The sequence below is a fragment of the Gorilla gorilla genome, chromosome 8 (assembly GCF_029281585.2).
Source record: "Gorilla gorilla gorilla isolate KB3781 chromosome 8, NHGRI_mGorGor1-v2.1_pri, whole genome shotgun sequence".
NCBI classification, from domain to species: domain Eukaryota; kingdom Metazoa; phylum Chordata; class Mammalia; order Primates; family Hominidae; genus Gorilla; species Gorilla gorilla.
Window position 1 is genome coordinate 59,844,911 of NC_073232.2, and position 23,452 is coordinate 59,868,362.

At 36.5% G+C, this 23,452-nt stretch overlaps 1 long non-coding RNA gene across 1 annotated transcript; it reads right to left on the bottom strand.

The window, feature by feature from the left end:
* Positions 1-379: 379 nt before the first annotated feature.
* Positions 380-1,694, bottom strand: LOC134759172 (uncharacterized). The gene is made up of 2 exons (XR_010135104.1): positions 1,248-1,694; positions 380-791 (listed from the first exon to the last, which is right to left on the bottom strand). It is a non-coding gene; the product is annotated as an uncharacterized lncRNA (long non-coding RNA).
* Between the last annotated feature and the right edge of the window lie 21,758 nt (positions 1,695-23,452).

The window sequence follows — 23,452 nt, forward strand, 5'->3', positions numbered from 1 at the left end:
CAAGAAATCTATAGAATTCTTTATCCTGGAAAGGCAAGGATAAAAGGAATAAGTCTTAGACAGTAGACCATGATTTTGTAAAAAAAAAAAAGTGCAAATTAGGCCATTTATCGGCCAGGGCATCCAGTGATAAGAAAGCTAATTGTGCTGACCCTTTGGCCTGTCCTTTATCTGTGAAATCCTAGTTAAGGAATAGAGAAAGAAGCAACATTCTACTGACCACTACCACTTATAATGGCAGCAATGTCATCTATACAGTCTATGAACTTTCATTGTTATTCACTAATTTATTCAGAAGGTGCTCCTCAGGTAGCCAAGGGGTCTAGAAAAGGGGTCATCTCTGTCATGCGGGTCCGTGTGAAGAGGCCACCAAACAGGCTTTGTGTGACCAATAAAGCTTTTTAATCACCCGGCTGCAGGAGGGTTGAGTCCGAGAAGAGAGTCAGCGAAGGGAGATAGGGGTGTGGCAGTTTTATAGGATTTGGGTGGGTAGTGGAAAATTACAGTCAAAAGGGGTTTTTCTCTTGCGGGCAGGGGGCAGGGGTTACAAGGTGCTTGGTGGGGGAGCTTCTGAGACTTATTGTCCAGGAGAAGGAATTTCACAAATTTAATTGATCAGCTAAGGTGGGGCAGGAACAAATCACAATGGTGGAATGTCATCAGTTAAGGCAGGAACCGGCCATTTTCACTTCTTTTGTGATTCTTCAGTTGATTCAGGCCGTCTGGATGTATACGTGCAGGCTTGGGCTCAGAAGCCTGATAATCTCCTCTATCCTCTAATATTGTGGCATCTGTCAAGGAAGTGAAAAAGGGGAGTCACCCACCCTTGCATGTTGAATATGCCAGTGGGCCCAGGTTTGGGTCAAACCTGTATGGGGGGAGCCTCAGTAGCTGTGCAGAACTTGTGGGGAGCTGCTTTCATCACCTGAGCATAATAGGAAGCTGAGTATGTACGGTCACAAGCTAAGGGGCTGTAAGGGGCTTTATATCCAGGATAACTTAATATGTGCCCAGAAACTTTATTCTAATGGTATATAATATGGGACTGAGAAGGATATTTTTATAACAGAACCTCATGGGCAACTCTTGGCCATCATAGTTGGTCCAGAGCCTCCAGAAAGCATTGTAACCCAACAAAAGGTTAGTTGCTCACCACATGCAGAGTCTGATTAATTAGAGTTAGGTCTGACATAAAGAAATTGATTGATTCTGAAGCTAGTTTAGGGGAAGAGGCACATGTGTCTTACCTTACGGCTTCACTTTTGGAGCAGAAAGCAGGCAAGGGAGCACTTTGGAAAGCCAAGCAGGTTGATCACTTGAGGTCGGAGTTCGAGACTAGCCTGGCCAACATGGTGAAACCCCGTCTCTACTAAAAATACAAAAATTAGCTGGACATGGTGGCATACACCTGCAGGGCCAGCTACTCGGGTGGTTGAGGCAGGAGAATCTCTTGAACCTGGGAGGCACAGGTTACAGTGAGCTGAGATCACGCCAGTGCACTCAAGCTTGGGCAACAGAGACTCCATCTCAAAAACAAAACAAAACAAAACAAAACAAAACGAAACAAAACAAAAAACAAGGCAAGGGAGGAAATGAGCAAAATGGTGCAGGGGAAGGGAGCAGAGGGTGCATGCTAGCTCTGATGCTGTATCTACTGTCTGATCCAGCTGCAGACTTCTGGTGCCTTTCTGGGCAAGCTGTTATCTCTGGAGGCAACCCCCTGGAGGGTGAAAGTTATGTAGCAGCATGCTTTGGCTTGTAAATCAACTGTTAACTCTGTTTGGTCTTGGAGCACATAGTTGAATTTGCACTGTAGGGATAGTCTGTTGGAAGGGCGGTCAAAGGCTGTATTTGCATTTCTAAAGACTAAGTAGGAAGTGGGAAACCAGAGGAAAAGAAAGTTAAAAAGAAGAGAAATTATTATTTAAAAACAAACAAACAAAAAACCACTATTTCTTAGAAAAATGGGGGTACTCAGTTACAGCATGAGAGGAAGTAGTTAGAGCCTGTACAGTGAAGGAGTCTCTAAGGGCACTAACAAAAGTACCTTTTGATTTTAATTTGGACAGATTCTAGAGCTGTTTTTGGAGGGGGCTCTGGTTAAGGTGTACTGATTAGTAACTTAGTAGCATCAGTGAGATTAAGTAAAATTTGTATGAGTACTAAGTTGCCTCCAGTACCAAAATAGGGCTAAAAGATGTCGAATTTGTATGTCCTTAATAAGCGTGTCAAACGAATCTCCTCAGAGGAGAATGTCTTCAATGTAATCTCATACCTATGTTCCTGGAGAAATGGGATACAGTTAAGATAGTGTGTCTGCAAAGATAGTGTGTGATGGCAAAGCAGTTGAAGTCCCTCCTGGATAATCTAGCAAAATGTGTCACGTCTCTTTGGAGATGAAGGAAAACTGGCTGAGAGGCTGCTGAAAAGGCACTTAATAGAACACATTAGCTAAATCTAAAATGGCAAATATTTACCAGTTGCTGATTGAATGAAATCAGTAATTTTAATGATGTTGGGCATTGGGCATGAGGGCTTAATAGATGGCACCATGGCTTTAAGATTGCATTAATCCATGATGAGATGCAATTTATTCATTTCAGGTTTCACAACAGGCAAAATTGGGCTGTCAAATGGAGTAGTAGTGAGAATAATCACCCGTTTATTATGTCTAATATAACACATTTTAATCCTTGAAGTACGTCCCTGTTTTAACTTATATTTTGCCATTTTAACTATTTTAATTGGGAGCTCACGGAGTCCCATTTTATCAAGACAATTTGTAAGTACCAAAGGCAATTTAATTTTAATTTATTACTTGTTGTATCAGAGTATGCCTATTATGTGATATTTTGGGGGCAAAAGGTAATCTGATTATGGTAAATTTGGGAAAGACTACAGGTAATGCGAGGCATAGCTCCTTTTTACTATCTAATATTTAGTTATTCTCCTAAGTTATAGTGGGTGCCATGTTTAAATTTATTAAGATCCACAGCTATCACTGTAATTAGAGTCCCAGTATTAAGTCTGTGAAATTTGTCAATTAATATATTTCAGCTAATTCTGAACTTAATTCAGAGCCTTGTTATAGAGTCACAAAAATCCAGTCAGCACCCTTTTAATCTTTTTGCTATATAAATTATTTTAATCAGTTTTAGATTTTAATTGGGTTAAATTATGGACCTTTGTTTTAAAGTCCCACTAACAGACACACGAATACACACACACATACACACTATTTATTTTTGCTTTCTCCTATATATTGGTCTTGTCTTGCCTGCCTCCCTTCCTTTCTTCCTTCCTCCCCCCTTCCTTTCTGCCTTCCTGCCTTCCTTTACTTATGACTCATAGTGTTGACCTTCTAGGCTGTTACAAAGAAAGGAGTCTGGGTTCTCCAGGGACCTGCCTTATAGACTACTATTTCGCACTTCTAAGATTTCTCTGTTTACCTCTGAGGTTTTACAGTTAGAGTTAGCAGCTCTTCTCAGGACAGTACAGGTAGCCCCACTGTCTGGAGTATTAATCTCTTTGTATGATGATATAGAAGTTATTAAGAAATTATTTTAGGCAGATAGAGAGGAAAAGGGTTCCTTGGAAAGTTTTTGCTTCTTTTAAATGGGCTCCAGAAACATTTCTTCTCTAGCAGGAAAGCCCTGGCTCTTAGAGCCGGGAGGGCAAGCTTTGACGTGCAAATGCAAGCCATTAGAAACTGGATCCACTCAAACATGGTGATTCCTGCCTTCTTCTTGCCCTTGCCCCCACATGTCCTGTACATGGCCGCCCCCACATATCCCCACCTGTATAGACCAACATGGTGCCCTGCATTTGCATATTAAAAGGCTAGGGTGGGAGGGCCAGTTTTTTTGTGGGCTATGTGAATGACATGCCTGGTCAAACAAATCCCCTGAGCACTATGCAAATCAAACACCACCTCCTTCAGCCTCCTCTTCTCCTCAAATAAGCAACCACTTTTCCGCCACACACAGGGTTTTCTCTTTGCTTAAATCCCAACATGCACCTCCCCTCCCAACACTCCCCCCACCGCAACCCCCCACCCCCGTCTCTGTACCAGGGAGCTGTTTTCTTTTTCCTTCCTTCTTTCTTGCCTATTAAACTCTCCACTCCTTAAAACCACTCCACGTGTGTCCGTGTTATTTTATCCAATTTGGCATGAGACTGAGGACCCTGGTGTTCCTCTACTCATTGGAGCTGAATCAAAGATATGTGGTAGTACTCTCTAAGGCTCAAGCACACTGGCTAGAGATCTTCAATTATCTAAGCATTTGCTTAACTTAGTAAGTTGTTGGGGGAAGGGCTGTGGGGCATAGGTGCTTTGCAGGATGGGACGAGACATTCATCCCTGTGCAGAAGTTCTATTGGATTAAACTTTGAGCTACTGGCTTCCAAGAGTGCAACCCAAGATATCTTTGAAGGTGTAAGGAGTATGAAGTTTTCTAGTGATGGTTGTAAGATTTGCCGTCAGAGAAGATGGGTAATAACACCGCCTTTATATGAGCAATGCAAAATCATATGTCAGAAAGTCATTATCTCTCTCAATTTTAGAGTCATACTTGTGTCTCCATGATGCATAACCACCAGAGACAAACTGGAGATAAACATTTTACACTTTAAAATAAGACAAAGTCATATGGCAGACACAAAAACACAGAAGTCTTCATCCTAGGGGATATGGCTCAGGCTCTGGCTTCTATTTCTTAAGAGGTTGCTCACACCTTGGACCTTCTACTCTCAGAAAATCATTCGATCAAACTATGCCATATGTATTATTATTACTGTGGGATTTATGTTACCAAACCATTTGGGTAAGGTTAAGATAAGGAAATATCAGCAAACACAACAGCAAGCATAATGTGCTAAGTATAATTTTGCCAACAAGCAGTGGTTCTATCCTATGTTGCACCAGAAGATGTTTGAAGCCAATTAATAAGTCATGAGCAACTCCCCAAAGAAGTTATTCAGTAATCAATAGGGATGGCACAGCCATCCTACTCTCAGCACCAATTGTTTTATGTGATATAAAGATTTTTTTGATAAAAAAAAAAGCTTTTTTTTTTTCCTGACGCTCAGGAAGATGAAAGGCAAAACTCATAGTTGCTTGCAGCTCCAAGTGTAACTTTAGCAGGTAGCTTATGTATGGCAAATTGGGTGGGATTAGCTAGGTTTCACAGGCTCCTTGTCGATTGGCTAATTGGAATAATTTTGGTGGACTCTGAGGCATTGGGGCTATCCCTCATTCTTTAGTCCCTGGCACTGGGGCAATGCGGATGGGTGCATAGTGACGCTTGAATATGAGATACAAATAAGGGACACTGCTGGGGTATGGATTTTACCAGATCCTCAAAAAGGTGAACTGACAGGCTTGTAAACTGGGACAAGAAAGCATCATTAGAAAAAAAAAGCAAACTATATTCCAGGTTATATAACATAAAGAAATGCAATATACTTAGCAATACCAGCACAATGTACATAGATGAAAGAAAAGCTATATGGGCTGAGGAAATAACTTTGAATGCTAATTCCTATCCACAAGAACAATGCAGAGAAATAATAAATAAAAAGTTTGACGTAACAAATACTGTGTATATATGTGTTTGTGTACTTGTGCACACACGTAGTATTTAAGATGGATATATAAGCCTTATAGCAATAATTTATAAAATAACTAAAAATATAGTGAAAATAACTAAAAATATAGTGAAAATAACTAAACTATAATATGTTATATTAGAAAAAAGTTATTACACACACAAGAAAGCAGCAAGAGGCTTTAGAGAGAAGAATGCTATGAGACAGAAAACAAAAGTTAGAATGGCAGACATAATTTAATTGTATAAATACAATCTAAATGTGAATAGATCAAACAATCTAATCATTGAAAAATTGTTGGACTGAATGCAAAACAAAAATAAAAAACAGAATCAAACTATATTCTGCTGGCAGGAGAAACTTTAGATTTAAAAATACAAATAGATTGAGAATAAAGGAATAAAAAAGGATATATTATGTGATTACTTAAGAAGGCTGAAATGTATATATAATACTATCATCGGACACAATAGTCTTTTGTTATGGACTGAATCTCTGCATCCCCCTCAAATTAATATGTTGAAATCTTAATCTCCCTATCTTCATTTTAGGAGGTGGTCCCTTTGGGAGCTGATTAGGACCTGAGGTTAGAGTACTCATGAGTGGGATTGTAAGAGTGCCCCTCTTTCTACTTTCCAAGAGTGTGCAAGGTATTTTCAAAGAGGTGGTAAGCAGTTGAGGCTTGTTGGTTTCACCTGTGAGGTTACTTTTGGTAAAGTTTAAAGGCCAGAAATATTGGCCGCTTGGTATGACAATAGTCGGGTAATAAGAGATTTAAAAGAATTTTTTTTAAAGAGCACTATGGTTAAATGTCAGCTTAACTAAAAGCAGATATTCAAGCTCTAACAGCTTGGGACTCCTTGGGAAAAACAGAGGAGGCACCATAGACCCTGTTTTGAGAAAAACATTTGTTTTCCTCAGGAAACCCTAGAACTGGGATTTGGGTAGATCCCTCTCAAAATCCAAGGCTAAATATACTTTTAGGGATGGCAAATGGCAGTTATAGGGGGATACTCAGCTCTTTGCACATTTGGATTAAAAAAACTTACAGATGCTCTTAGTCATCTGTAAGGTATGGCAATGTCACCACCCACCACTGAGAGATGAGATTCCCATGGAAGATGGGCTAATTACAAAACAGACTGATTGGCTTTGGGTTGCCTTGCATAAAATGCACTAAAAGCATTTCTCTGTCTTCTCCCTTAACATTTCCCCATTTTTTTGGAATCTAAGATCAGATATTAAAATGGGACTCATAATTTTGGAGACCTGTTTTTACCTTCTAGCTGTGCCTGCTTATCAGTCCCTAGAAACTACATGTTTTCCTACCCCTGTTCCTCCAAGGACTCCACCCTAAAGCCCGTAATCCAATTAAGAAACTTAAAAACTGGCAAATGAAAAATCCTACAAATCCTACAACTACTGGATCTTCTTCTGTCCATCTGTATAGTTATATATGTGTTAGTGTATGATGTTTATATAAAAAGTTCTAATTATTTGGTTTTAAAAAATAAGCACTTAGAATATTTTGAAAAAAAGCTATAATGCCTTTTAGTTCACGTGACTTCAGTAATCTTTGGGAAACAAAGAGTTTTAAGATTATTGGCAAAATAAAGACATTGGTCTAAATTAGGCAGGTCAGATGTTACATTTGCTAAATGCTTTAAGGTTATAAACTTTCTTTGGCTTTTGAAAATTGTTAAACTTGCCTGGTTTACAGCTAGGTAAGGCCTGAGGATATGTGGAGTTAGCCACACTCCTAACTATGCTGGATAGAGTTGGACCTTATCTATCTGTACTTCTGTTGGGTGCCCTAGGGTCCACAACTAGTACATAATCAAAATAACTTATCAGATCTTTCACCAAAATTTAAAATTGCTAAGAGTTACCATCATCACATGTAATTGAAACTACTGAAAAAAGGACAGTTTTACATGCAAGGTGTGTAAGAAAATAAAATATGATTTTAGTAAACTCTTATAAGAAGGCATTATAAAATATTATAAACTAGGCATTTGCCTAGTTTAGTGGGTTAAAGACTGTTTAAAATTAGGTAAGATAAAGCTAAATGTTTAAACAAATTGTGGAAGGTTAGTAAAATATTAATCCTGTAAAAGAAATTTTGCATGTGAAGATATTGACTAAATTTTAAGGCATATTACTCAGTTTTTCCATGAATTGAACATTGAAATAAAAGCACAACGGGATTTTCTTAAAGCACTGATCTGCTTCCTAAGAAAATTTGTAAAGGGTTATAAAAGGGTTATGAGAATCTCACCTTATGGTAAAACTGATTAAGATTTATTTAATCAAGTTGTTTATAAAGTTTTATTAGAATTGGGGTTGACATTAATAATACACTAATGCAAAGGTGAAGATTGGCTTTCTTTCTTGGACAAGATGTTCATGTAATATTAAAGAATAATAAAAGATTTTTGTTTACTTTTTGAATAAACTACAGCAGAAAAGGGAGAAATATCCCTAAGAGACGATTGTTGGAAAGCTAAGTTTTCCCTCTATCAATGAGTAAAGGTTTTTTCCTTTTTAAAAATTTTTGAGTCATCATTTTGGCTAAGTGAATGACTTATGATGACCTGGAATTCTATTTCATAATATTAAGTGTTTTACACCCTTATCATATTTGATAGGCTTCCAAAAATCAAATTTTAGCTTCAAAATAATATTTTCTGACCTTTAAATTTGGGATGTTACAGAGGGATGCTAAAGCATCCAAAAGAGAGGTAAACAGAATTATTTGGCATGTTTTGTTACATGGGAACCGTTGTCAAAATAAAAGATAATGTTTAACCTTCTTCAGGTTGTATTTTAGTGAATAATATTAATACATGTTCCAAAATTGTATGGGATTAATAAAATTCTAATATGTCTAAGTATATGCCGTTAATTATAATTATGGTTATTATGTTATTATTGATCAAATAAATAACCAAATTTCCTTTTCAATTATGTCTTTAACTACAAAATTTTAAAGTCATTTCTATAGTTAATTGCTTAATGCTGATGCAGTTTCTGAAAACTTCACAATCGCATAAAATCCTAGAATATGGTGTCTCTTAGGAGGTTCATGAAAGGATGAATAGGACTCTGAAAAGCACTTTTGAATACAGGTGGTCCGATAACTTTAGGATCATATCATTTGAACTGGATAAGAATTCCTGGAACTTTGATGAAAAGACTGACTGTGTTATAAAACTGCTAACCCAAGTAGAACAAAATGAAGTGAATACCAAGAAAACACTTTGCCAAATTTTTATACTAAATCAGCCAATCCTTAAATTGTTTAGATATACAATTTGAATAAACTCCATAGTTTAAGTCAAATTACTTATGATAACACATCAGTTATGAGTGCTATGTACCTAAGTTAGAAAAACGTCTAGTATTCAAGAGGGCATAAGTCCAATGTTACGCATGGACTTATGGAGAACTAGGATACTGCCTTGTCCTTCCTGAGTCCTTAAAGCTTCTGTTATGAAAGGTTCTTCATCCCATGACTCATCATAGAAAAGATAAAACAATCCAAATCAAATATATATTGGTGTGGTGACTTATAAGTTGCTAAAACAGTTAATAACCAAAGTTTGGTTTATCAAACCCATATTTTTGAGAAAATAATCAAAACTTCAGGTATATTTTGCTACCTGATGCTCCATTAAAACATTTACAGAGGAATTTTGTTCAATTGTCACTTCCAGTGCATTTTTTCTGGTTGTATAAAAGCTTTCCAGTGCAAGAGGGCTAATGTTATTGTTATGGGATCCTTGGGGATGTTGCTTTCCTGGCTGGAAACCTCTGTGGCTGGTGGTGCCTTTGCCTGAGTTTGCTTGGGCCTACTGGGTCTGCTTAGCTCCCACTACTAGCCTGGATTCCATGCTTCCAAAGAGACTGGAGTGGAGTAGCGAGGGGTGTGTGAGCCAGTGAGTATGGGATCTGCTCACTGCAGACAGTTAGGCACACCAGCTGCTGTAGCTGGGACAGGCAGCTCCAGGTGCCAGCATGGGTACTAGGTCACTATAAGGCTTTGGCTGGACCAGACACACCACAAATAGCTTCCACGGCTGGTACAAGGGAACACAGTTGTGCCTGGAAGCTTGCAGACTCCAGGAACTGTAGGCTCCCATAGCGGGAGTCACAGCTCTGACCTGGGGAGCTCCCAGGTCTGGGTTCCCATAGAATCACAGATCTTTTTCTCTTCTCTCTTCTTGTCACCCACAACATGGTGAGCAAGGGGCGTGTTTCAGCCCTGTTTGTGTTACAGCATTTTTAGCCCTGCCATTTGGCATGTCCCAAGTTCTTGTCCTGCCTCCAGGAAGAATGAGGTATACAGACAAGTGGAGGGTGAGCAAAGAGGAGCTATATTGAGTGACAGAATAACTCAGAGGGTGTCCTGGAGTGGGCACCTCCATTCTGCAGCTGGGCATCCCGACATCTGCATCTCTCAGAAGTGATGAGGCCCTGGAGTGGGTAGCTGCTCTCTGCAGTTGGTCGTCCCAATGTCTGCTCAGTTCTGGCTGAGCCTGGGGCCTTTATGGGTCTCAGAAGGAGGGAAATGCACACTGATTGGTCCATGAGAGGCCATTGGTGGCCCCAGAAAAGGCATCACAAGTTTACAATCTGGTCCTTGGGACTGGCAGCCCAGACCCCAGCCTTCACACCCTCCCTGGCCTAAAGGTAGGGCCTCACCAAGGACCCGCCCCCTTTGGGGTGGGAACCTGTCTGCCTCCTGCTGCCATTCATGGCACCCAGGCTATTTGTGCCAAGGGATGCCTGCAGGCCAGTGCCAAGCTGCCCTCAGCAGTTCCTCAGCTTCCCTCCCATGCTCATCAGTGCCCAAAGCCTGGGCAGGTGCCAGAGGCAGCATGGTACTGGTGTGTCAGCACTGCCCCAAGCATGTGCACACCCACCAGGCTGCAACAGCACCTGCAACAGCACCTGGGCCTACCCACAACCTTGCTCCAAGGCCAGAGCAGGTGTCAAGAGTGGGGAGGAGCCAGGAAGTGAGAGCAGAAGATACCTCCAAGCCTGCAAGGTCCTAGGGGTTTTTCCTGTGCCCCCAAGAGTGTAGAGATGTCTGACTCTGAAGCCATGGCTTGAGCATTTGTAGCTGCACCTTGAAGGACAGGTCTCCTGCCTGCTCCATGGCGTGGGAGGCCCAGGTCTGGAGCCACTACTTGGGCTGCTGCAGCTGATCCCAGGAAGCTCCAACTCCACCAACTCAGAAGAGACATGGTTACCACTTGTCCCCAGCTCCTGGCCATGTTTCTCTGCTGTAGCTGATGTGATGGCAGTGGTTGCTCCAGATGGGGTGCTGCTGCCATCATTATAACAGTAGATTATTACACTACAGTATATTTTTACCAGGTAAAGTAAGGTTTTTATGTTTCACTGAGGACAATCAATCCCTTCACAACTAGAACCTGAAGATGGATCTTCTGAGAACATCAAAGAAACACTGTCATTGGCATCTACACCACAGCAAAACTTCAGGACCTTGAACCTTGGGTTCACAGTCTCACAACTGAGAAGGCTCCCTTTACATTCTTGGAACTGTACACACATTGGAACCCTTAAGGTAAAGCTAACCAGGGGGGTTTCTCACCAGAAGAAGATGGTATCCTTGATGTGAAGAGGTTTTCCCAAGATCATGGATCAAGACTTCTCTGCTATCATGGGACTCTTAACTTTGATTATATTTCCCTTGCTTATGCTTCTATGAACAATAGAATTGAAAGGGGTTCTCTTGTGTGCACTTATGTGGTATAATTTTATTTGTGAAGGATTTTGCAGCCAGCCTTATACATAGATAACCTCATACCTTAATAGACAAAAATGAAGGCCCAGTGTAGATAAGAAACATTAATGGTACATACATTGCCTCATAATCAGTCAGAAACAGAACAATGGTTCACTCCTCTTAACTCACATCATGGGTTAAGGAGAACATTGCTGGGAGGTTTTCACTCTTCTAAAAGGGCATCATTTTTTAGGTCCTTTTTTTGTGGTTTGGAATAAAGTGGCAATGATTAAAAATGTACCCCTCATGATAGGTTCTATAGCAGATTCTACTGTATAGGCAATGGTTACACAACAGACTTTAAATTCTCTTGTGAAAGTTATGCTAGATAATAGAATTGCTCTGGATTAGTTACTGGCTAAACAGAAGTATCTGTACAGCTGCTGGCACTTACAGCCTATGGAGAAAATGTCAGGTATTACAGAGATTCAGTTATAGGGGATTAATGAAGAGACCCCTTAGTCAAGTTAGTAGACTTTTTATGTAGCTCATTCTTTGATCTATTCAATTTTAGGTGATTTTGTTTATGGGGACCCCGGGTAAGGAGCATACTCCAAACTCTTGGTATTATCCTCCTGATAGTCATAATAATAGTCCCCCTGGTGATCCGTATTCTCTCAAAAATTTTAAATGTTTGCATGCAGCCATCTCTAGAATATCAAAGGATCTCTCTAACTAGAATGACAAGAGCTGAAAGAAATGGGCAGCTGTGAAGACACTGTAACTTATGAATGACATGCTGAGACCAGAAACCCAAAATGATGGTAACCGAGAGTGGTGCTAAGGCCCTAAGTTTTGGTCACACCCTCACCTAAGTGAGAACCTGACCAAAAAAAGAGGATTTTTTTTTTTAAACAAAATTATGGGAGGCCATTGTTTTGGACTGAGCTCATGCTCTAAGTCCCAACATACCAAACCAAACAAAAATGGAGTCACTTGTGCTAAAAGTAACATAATCAAACTGTGTTTGATTATAGAAAACATAGGAAACACATAGATTCTAGAAAAGACCCGGCTTTCTTTTTCTTCTGTAAACGGGATGTTCCAGCATAAAGATATACCCTCTACTCAGTCCTTGTTCCTAAATTTGCCAAACTCAGTGTTCTGCTCTTTCCCAGTGAGTTTCAAGAGCAATGTTAATAGTAACATCAATAACTAAAGTTTTGGTCAATCTCTCAAAATTGAGAAAATAACCCAAAGGGGGAAATTGTTAAATCAAGTTTAGCCTAAAGATACCTCCTTACATATATAAGTTTGACCTAAAGGTTCTTCTGTACATCATGAACTATAAAAAGTGGAGGTGTAAATCAACTGCAGCCCACACCTGTGCCAATTACTGAGTTTTTGCCAAATGTAGCTAACTGTTCCCACCATGTTCAAATAAGGCGAAGGCCTAGTTGTAACCAATCCAGTTGTTTCTGTACCTGCCTTTCCTTTTGCTGTCCATAAATCTTCTTTCACCACTTGACTGAGCTAGAGTCTCTCTGAATTTGTTGTAATTCTGGGGGCTGCCTGATTTTCCAATCATTCATTACTCAAACTACTTTAAATTTAATTCAGTTGAAATTTTTCTCTTAACAACAATCATAGAATCAATGTAACAATCTGTCTTCAAAAGTAGGAAAGTGTGTTCCTCCTATAGGAGAAAACAAGACATCTGTAATGCTAAGCCAGAACTGTCACTGCCAACAGGAAGTATATTTAATTCAGCCTATACTTGGCTTAAAAAAAATATATATATATGTAAAGGAAGAGCAGAATGAAAAACACATTTTAACTAGCTTCTGCACTTACTCCTTTATCACATTTTTTACTTAGCTCAGATTTAGAACAAGGAATAGTTCATGAGCTCAAATGTCCTCCCAAGTTCAGTTAATAACACCAGCTTGAGGTTGCTGATACCCACTTAATAAAATGTGATAATATTTAATAAATCTAATATTATTAATAATTACCTCATACACCCTCCACTTTTTCCCTTTTTCACAATAAGCAAATCTCTCTTTATAAGGCTCAGATTGGAGGGTTTATGCCATATTTATTTTAATACACTGACTTTATGACGATATCCTGAGAGTTCTAGAATTTTTTACATCAGCATTTTTCAGATTGATTTATCATGAATGTTATTCTCTGTCCTTTTTTTTTATCATTTGTAACTGTTTATTAGGACTTGTTATGTACCATTTTGCTAATAACTTTATAAGCAGTATTCCATGTAATCTTTAAAATACTGTATGAGGACTTTTTGTTATTTATTCTCTTTTACAGGCAAGGGAATCTAAATCTCAGGGAAGTTCATTACCTGTTCCAATGTTACAGAGGAGAAAGTTGATGGAACTGGGATTTTAGTTCCATCCAGGCGATCTGACATCAGCTCTCACATTTAATCTCATCCCAACTTTGTCTCTATTTCTTTTCAGCTGATAATGATTTCATTTGTATGATTGATTTTTGCCTGACTGAGCCAAACTATATTAGCACATTAGATTAGAATAACTTAATCACTTTACTTGAAGAAAAAAAAACCAAAACAAATCAATTAAACAACTGCATTGATGAGACAGAGGAGCTGTTTTAGGCATAATGTAGTCTAGCAGGTTTTTAAGTGTGATCAACAGACCAACAGCATCCACATTATACACACACTTATTAGAAATGCAAATTCTTGGATACCAAGGAAACAGCAATCTGTGTTTTAACAGATTTTTTAAGTGAATTTTAAATTCTAAAATATATTAACCACTGCCACAGTCAAGAGGTCAGCAAATTAGTGAACATGAGTCAAGCTTAGGCACCTCCTATTTGTTTGCTTTTTAAATTTTAATATGATATAAATACATCATGTAAAAAATTTGTAAGTGGATAACTCTGTAGTAGTAATTACATGCAAAATGTATAACCATCAGAACTATTTCTAAAATTAGTTCATCACTCCAAACAAAAACTATACTCATAAAACAATAGCACCTATTTAACTCTCGCCTCACACCCTACTAATCACTAATAAATTTCTGTCTCTATGAATTTGTCCATTCTAGATATTTCATATATTTGGAATCATACAATATTTGTCCTTTTGAGTCTGGCTTATTTCACTTAGAAAATGTTTTCGAGGTTCATCCTGCTGTAGCCTGTATCAAAACTCATTCCTTTTTATGGTTGAAAAATAATCCTTTGTATTTATGCACGACATTTTGTTCATCTATTAATCGATTAAGGATTCATCTGTTAGAGCTTTTCTATGTTTTGACTATTGTAAAAAAATGCTATGGGAAACACTGGAGTACAAGTATCTGTTTGAATCACTCTTGAATTGTTTTGGGTATGTATCCAGAAGTGGAATTATTCTATTTTAGCCTTTTGAGGAACCTCCAAATTGATTTCCACAGTAAGTGCACAATTTGATATTCCCATCACCAATGTAAGTGTCTTTAACTTTATCCACATCCTGGCCAACCCTTGCTCCTCCCCCTGTCGTCTTTCTCTCTGTTTTTTTTTTTTTTTTTTTTTTTTTTTTCATTACAGTCATCCTAATAGTTGCAAAGAAGGCTGGGCTTGATGGCTCATACCCGTGCTACCAGCACTTTGGGAGGCTGGGGTGCCGGATCACCTGAGGTCAGAAGTTCGAGACCAGCCAGGCCAACAGGATGGAAACCCCATCTCTACTAAAAATACAAAAAAAAAAAAAAAATTAGCCAGGTGCAGTGTTGTGTGCCTGTAGTCCCAGCTGCTTGGGAGGCTGAGGCAGGAGAATTGTTTGAACCCAGGAGGAGGAGGCTGCAGTAAGCCGATATCATGCCACTGCACTCCAGCCTAGGTGACAGAGTGAGACTCTATCTCAAAAACAAAACAAAACAAAAATTGTTGTATAGTAGTGAAATAGTATCTCACTGTGGTTTTGATTTGTATTTCTTGAATGACTAATGATGTTAACTATCTTTTTATGTACTTCTTGGCTATTTGTACATTTTCTTTGAAAATGTCTATACCAGTTATTTGCCCATTTTAAAAACAGGTTTTTTAGTTTAATTAATTCCTAGCAATTTATCTTTACATTGCATTTGCTTTTAGGTTCTTGGTCATGAAATCCTTCCCTAAGCCAATGTCTAGAAGGGTTTTTCCAATGTTGTCTTCTAGAATTTTTACAGTTTCAGGTCTTAGATTTAAGATTTTAATACATCTTGAGTTGATTTTTGTATAAGGTGAGAGAGGAGGATCCAGTTTCATTCTTCTACATGTGGCTAGCCAATTATCCCAGCACTATTTGTTAAAAAGGGTGTCCTTTCCCCACTTTATTTTTTGTGTACTTTGTTGAAGAATAGTTGGCTGTAAGTATTTTGGCTTATTTCTTGGTTCTCTATTCTGTTCCATTGGTTTATGTGCCTATTTTTATACCAGAGCTTTTGCACTGCAAAAGGAACAGTAAGCAGAGTAAACAGACAGCCCACAGAGTGGGAAAAAAATATTCACAATCTATACATCTGAGAAAGGACTAATATCCAGAATCTACAATGAACTCAAACAAATCAACAAGAAAAAAACAAACAATCCCATCAAAAGGGGGACTAAAGACATGAATAGAGAATTCTCAAAAGAAGATACACAAATGGCCAACAAACGTATTTTTTCAACATCACTAATGATCAGGGAAATGCAAATCAAAACCACAATGTGATACCACCTTACTCCTGCAAGAATGGCCATAATCAAAAAAAAAAAAAAAAAAAAGCAAATATTGGCATGGCTGTGGTGAAAAGGGAACACTTCTACACTGCTGGTGGGAATGTAAACTAGTACAATCACTATGGATAACAGTGTGGAGATTTCTTAAAGAACTAAAAGTAGGACCACAATTTGATCCAGCAATCTCACTACTGGGTATGTACCCAGAGGAAAAGAAGTCATTATACAAAAAAATACTTGCACACGCATGTTTATAGCAGCACAATTTGCAACGCAAAAACGTGGAACCAACCCAAATGCCGATCAATCAATGAATGGATTAAGAAACTGTGATATATGTTTTATATATATACACACAGTGGAATACTTCTCAGCCATAAAAAGGAATGAATTCATGGTATTCACAGCAACCTGGATGAGATTGGTGACTATTATTCTGAGTGAAGTAACTCAGGAATGGAAAACCAAAGATCATATGTTTTCACTCATAAGTAGAAGCTAAACTATGAGGATACAAAGGCATAAGAACAACACAGTGGACGTTGGGGATTCAAGGAAAGGGTTGGGGGCGGGTAAGGAATAAAAGACTATAAATAGCATGCAGTGTACACTGTCTGGGTGATGGGTGCACCAAAATTTCACAAATCACCACTAAAGAACTTACTCATGTAACCAAATACCACCTGCTCCCCAATAAACTTTGGAAATTAAAAAATAGTCTCTTTGTCTTCTGTTGCTGAGTTATAAAGTTTCTTTATGTATTTTGGATATTAAATCCTTATGAGATATATGATTTGCAAATATTTTCTTCCATTCCATAGGCTTTCACTTTCTTCATAATGTCCTTTGATGAACCAATGTTTTTAATTTTGATAAAGTTCAACTTATCTATTTGTTTTTTGTTGTGGTGGTGTTTTTGGTGTCATATTTAAGAATCCATTGCCAAATCCCAGTTCATAAAGATTTATCTCTAAGAGTATCATGGTTTTGGCTCTCATATTTGAGTTATTGATTCATTTTGAATTAATTTTTGTATATAAGTAAATTTTTTATATGTGGTGTGAATTAATTTTTGTATATGGGATGAAGTCTAACCTTAATTTGCATGTAGAAATCCAGTTGTTCTAACATCATTTGTTGAAGATTTTTCATTATCCATTGAATAGACTTGGCAGGCTTGTTGAAAATAAATTTGCCATAAATATATGGGTTTATTTCTGGACTCAATTCTATTCCATTTATCTATATATCTATCCCTATGCCAATTCCATAATGTTTTAATTAATATAGCTTTTGTCTTTGTTTCTTTAGGATTTCCATGTAAAATTCTAGGAATTTGAGAATTGGCTTTTCTGTTTCAGTAAAATGACTGTTGGAATTTTGCTAAATATTGTATTGAATCTTTAGATAGCTTTGGTAGTTCTGCTATTTCAGCACAATTAATTTGCCTTCAATCCATAAACATTGTGTTGCTTTCAATTTGTTTAGAACTTCTTTAATTTCTTTCAGTAATACTTTGCTCTTTTCAGCGTACAAGTTTTCACATTCTTCATTAAATTTATTCTTAGATATTTTGTTCTTTTAGATACTATCATAAATGGAATTTGTTTCCTAATTTTATTTTTGGATTATTTATTTCTAGCATATAGAGACACGAATGAATCTTGTGTTTTGACCGTGTAATTTGCTGAAATTTTATTAGATCTAGTAGATGTCTGATGGATTTTTTTTCAGATTTTCTATATATAGAATCATATAATCTGAAAAGAGAAATAGTTTATTCCTTTCTTTCCAGTTTGGATGTCTCGTATTTGTCTTTCTTGCTAATTGCTCTGCTAGAAGTTGCAATGTTCATTAGTGATTTAAGCAGACATCCTTGTCTTGTTCATAATGTTAAAGGAAAGTGTTCAGTCTTTCACCACTGAATACGTTGTTAGCTGGGAGTATTTTATAAATGTCCTTTATTAGGTTAAGGAAATTCCCTTCCATATACTCAGTGACTTTTATCATGCAGGAGTATAGAATTTTGACAAATGCTATTTCTGTGTCAAATGAGTTGATCTCTTTTTTTCTTCTTTGCTGTATTACATCAGTAATTTCAATGTGCCGCTTTACATTGATAGATTTTATATTGAACCATACTTACATTTATGAGATAAATTCTTCTTCATCATAGGGCATAATCCTGTTTAGGAATTTGGTTTGCTAGTATTTGGTAAAGGTTTTTGCATCTATATATGTAAAGAATAATCTCCTGTAATATTCGTTAGTTTTGATCTCTTCATCTGAATTCACACTATGGGAAATGCTTGCCTCATAGAATGAATAAATAAGTAATATCTCCATTTCTGATTTTGGAAAGTTTGCCAAACAGTTGCTGCCAGTTCTTCTCTAAATGTATCCTAGAAGTCACTAGTAAACCCATCTGGTATTAGAATTTTCTTGATTGGGAGGTTTTTTACTACAATTTCAATTTCTTTACATGTTATTGGTCTGTTGACATGTATTTTTTATTTCTTCTTGAGTGAGCTTAGGCAATTTTTGTGTTTCCAGAAAATTCATCAATTTCATCTCAATTATCTAGTTTATGGCCTAATTTGGTCATATTCTCATAATCATTTTTACTTCTAAAAGGTCAGTAGTAATAACCCCAATTTTATTTCTTATTTCAGTTATTTATTATCCATTTTCTTCTTTGTTAGTATAGCTTAATTTGCCAATTTTGTCGATTTTTTTTAATAGAAACAGCTTTCGGTTTTATTATTTCTTTATCTATAATTCCAGTCCTCTATTTTATTTATTTCCGTGTTAATTATTATTATTTCTTCTCTTCTACTTGTGTTTAGTTTGCTCTTCTTTTCTGGCTCATGAAAGTCGGAAGTTATGTTATTGATTTGAGATCTTTTGTACATTTTTTAATGTAGGTGCTTACAACTGTACATTTTCATCTGAGCACTGCTTTTGCTTCATCTCATAAGTTTAGTATATTGTGTTGTTATTACTTATCTTAAGGTATTTGTAATTTCCCTTCTTTGACCCATTGCTTGAAAAGGTGCCCATGGTTTAATTGCCATATATTTTTGTATTTTCCAGTTTTCTCTTGTTGTTGATTTAAAATTCCATTCCATTGTGATCTGAGAAGATGCTTTGTATAAGTTTAATGTTTTTAAAATTTATTGAAGACTTCTTTGTTGCCTAACATATGGTCTGTCAGAGAGAACATGTATTCTGCTGTTGTTGGGTGGAATGTTCTATGTATGTTACGTATAGTTGATTTCTATAAATACTATTGTTTAATTCCTCTATTTACTTGTTGCAGATTTTCTATCAAGAATTTGCAGTGGCCTATTGATGTCTCCAACTATTATTGCAGAACTACCTGTTCTTCCACTCAATTTTGCCAATGTTTGCTTCGTATATTTTGGGGAGCTCTGTTGTTTGGTGCATGCATATTTATAATTGTTCTATCTTCTTGAAAAATTGATCATTTTATTGGTGTTTAATGCCCTTTTTTCAAGAGTAACAGTGTTTAAATTAAAGTTAATTCATGTCATATTAGTAGAGCCACACCACCTCTCTTTTGGTTACCATTTGTATGGAATATATTTTTCTGTTTTTCACTTTCAATTTATTTGTGGCTGGGATCTAAAATGAGTCTCTTATAGAAAATATCTAGTTGTATGATTTTTAAAATCCATTACACTAACGTTTTCCTTTCAATTGGAAATTTTACTTCATTGACATTTATAAAAATTATTGATGAGGATTACTTCTGCCATTTTGCATTCTGTTTTCTACATGGCTTATAAATTTTTGTTCATTTCTTCCATTAATACTTTTTTGTGATTAGTTGATTTTTTATAGTGAAATGTTTTAAAACCTTTATCATTTTCTTATGTGTGCATTTTAAAAATATTGTCTCTAACTCCCATAAGGATTGTGTTTAACATCTTAAATTTATAATCATCTATGTTTTAATTAATCCCAACATTACTTCAATAGCATAAAACATTCTGTGTCTGTGCAGTCCCCTTACCCATTTCATGTTGTTTCACAAATTACATTCATATATATTCTGTGCTGAATAACATAAATTTATAATTATTTTTATGATTTTTTTAACACATATAGAAAATAAAAATGGAGTTATAAACTAAAAATAAAATAATTCTAAGTTTTATAATTGCTCATGGACTTACTTTTTCCAGGAAACCTTTATTTCTTCATTCACATTTAAGTTATTGTCTAGTGTCTTTTCATTTCGACCTGAAAGAATCTCTTTAGCATTTTTCATAGGACAGGTCTGCAATTTATAAACTCCGTCATTTTTTGTTTCTCTGTAAATCTCTTAATTTTTTACTCTTTATGATAGAATGTTTTGCTAGATGTAGAATTCTCAGTAAGCAGTTTTTTTTTCAATCTTTGTTTCAGGACTAAAACATGTTATTCTACTATCTTCTGACCTCTATCATTTATAATGATAAATCAGCTCTTAATCTTATTGAAAATCCCTTGTACATAATAAATTGATTTTCCCTAGCTACTTGCAAAAATTGTCTGTCTTTAGCTTTCAATAATTTGACAACTATATGTCTCAGTGTGGATCTCTTTATCTTACTTGATGTTTATTCATGTTTCTTGAATTTGTATATTTATATCTTTCATCAAATATGAAAAGTTTTCAGCCATTATTTCTTCAAATATTTGTCCTGCAATTTCTCTCTGTCTGCTTTTTCTGGGATTCTCCTTCATATGTTGCTCCTCTTGATGGCATCTCACAAGCCCCTTAGGTGTCATTTACTTTTCTTTATTTTTTTTTCTACTTCTTAGACTTGATAGAATAATTTCTATTGCTCTATTGTCAATTTCCTGATTTTGCCTTTTGGCTGGTAAAATTTGTGTTGAATTTCTCTATTTAATTTTTTTATTTCAGTTTTTATACTTTAAAGCTCCAGAATTTTTGGTTCCTTTTATAATTTTTCGTCATTGCTATTTTTGTTTTGTTCACTTATTATTTTTCTGATTTTTCTTATTTGGTTGTTCAAGTTTTCCTTCTATTATTTGAGCATGTTTAAGATAATTTTTTAAGATAATATATTTTTTTCTGTTAATTACAATATCCAGACATTTTTAGGGATGGTAGTTGCTAATTTATTTTATTCCATTAAATAGGTCTTATTTCCTGTTTCTTTGTATGCCTTGTGATTTTTTTGTTAAGTGGACACAAATATTACAATGTGATTCTGGAAATCAAATGTTCCTGCTTCTCATGGTTTGCTCTTTTTAATTATTGAAAGCTGTAATAAACTGTTGGTATAGTGACTTTACTGTTTTTCAACAAATACATTTGTTGCATATATTGTGAAAAAAGTTTCTGTTCTTTAGCTTTTGTTCAGCTAGTGTTTGACAGAGTTTTCTTGAACACCAGAAACTAAAAAAAAAAAAAAAACAACCAACCAAACCCTCTCTCTGTCTTTACTGTTTGGTTCTGTCCTGAGTACCTTTTTAAACACGTAGCCAGACTTGAATTAAGGTTAGGGATCTGCAGACTAAATAAAGAATATGTGGTACATATACACCTTGGAATATTATGTAGCCATAAAAAGGAACAAGATTATATAATTTGCAGGGATATGGATGGAGCTGGAAGCCATTATTCTCAGCAAACTAATGCAGGAACAGATTTGAACAGAACCAAACACTGCATTGTCTCACTTGCAAGTGAGAGCTGAACGATGAGAACACATGAACACATGGAGGGAAACAACACATGCTGAGGCCTGTTGAGGGTGATAGGGAGTGGCAGGAGTGAAAGCATCAGGAAGAATAGCTAATGGATGCTGGGCTTAATAACTAGATGATGAGTTGATCTGTGCATCAAACTATCATGGTACACATTTACCTATGTAACAAACCTGCACATCTGCACATGTACTCCAGAACTTAAAATAAAGGTTGAAAAAATAAAAGGTCAGTGATCAGTATCAGACAAAACAAAGCTACAAAACACTACAAAACTTAAGGACTTCTTAGGTCTTTTTTGAACATGCACTGTATAATTGGCATGTATGAGGCTTTTCAAATCTCTCCTAATTCATGGGTGTTTTTTATTACCCTAATTTTCCAGGGAAAATCTCTGTTCTTATTGTGTTTCCAGGCCTTGGATGTTCGTTTATAAATCTTAAATGTCTTTTGCCTCAAGCTTAGGTTTCTTAGGAATCCAATAATATATTTAAGCAATTCCTACCACTTTTACCGTCTATTGCTGTGCAATAGACAAAACAGATGAAAGTACCTTACATCATTCCTTCAGGTAGCCCCCATATAGGTTAAAATGGGCCAAAATAATTTGCAAATAAAGTTGTCTCTTCTACCTCTGGAAACAGGGACCATTCTCTCACACTGGGAACATGGGCTGCTGTCTGCAAGACTGCTTTTCAACTGGGGAGTGGTTATAGAAAGGGAAAGTAAAACTGCCACAGTGATTTTTAAATTATTTTTACATTGATTTTTTATTGCTTTAGTGTTCACGGGGTTGCTATAAACCTGTCTGTTTTCCAGTGTTCTGACAATGTTGATTCTGATGGCTTCTGTTCATTTTTCAATATTTCTACGGAGGGACAGAAGCTTGGAATTGCCAAATGCAACATCTTGATTATGTCACTCCCTCCCATCTGTTTTAGTAAACTGTGTGTGTATGTGTGAGAATACAACCATTTTAATTTATTTACATATACTCTGTGACTGTTGTTTTGCTACAATGAGTTGAGATCAACCAAGATTATATACCCTACAAAAAACTAAAGCACTTATTATCTGGCCTATTGAAAAAACATTTTCTGACCTCTGCTCTAGACTGGTAAAGTCCAGATTTCACAAATTGCAAATAGATAACTTCCTTTATCGCCACTTTGTTTTTATATTCTACCTTCACATTTAATGAGTCTACATTTATTACTTAGCACTTTGTATATACCAAAAATTCTTGATCTCTTTCCTGAAATTTTACATTTATTTTATGGTTAAAAAATACTAGAACTCAGAGCATCTCAGAAATGTTCAGTCTCAGCAAGCTAGTGAATGTTGGAACAGATTCACAGGCTTCACTGATTCCAGAGCCAAAATGCTAATCAGTTTAAACATATATTTTGGATAAAATTGATCTGCCTCCATAACAAAGGCACTGGGCTTACAGTTAACCTGAAAATCAGTTGTGGATGTAAAGTCATTGTTGCCAATTCAGTTTGGTTGAGATGAGCTTTAACATTCAGTCCTATTATTCTGAGTGTCAATTAGAGCCAAGAGCGAGCCTACAATGTTATTGATGTTATCGCTTCTCCTCCA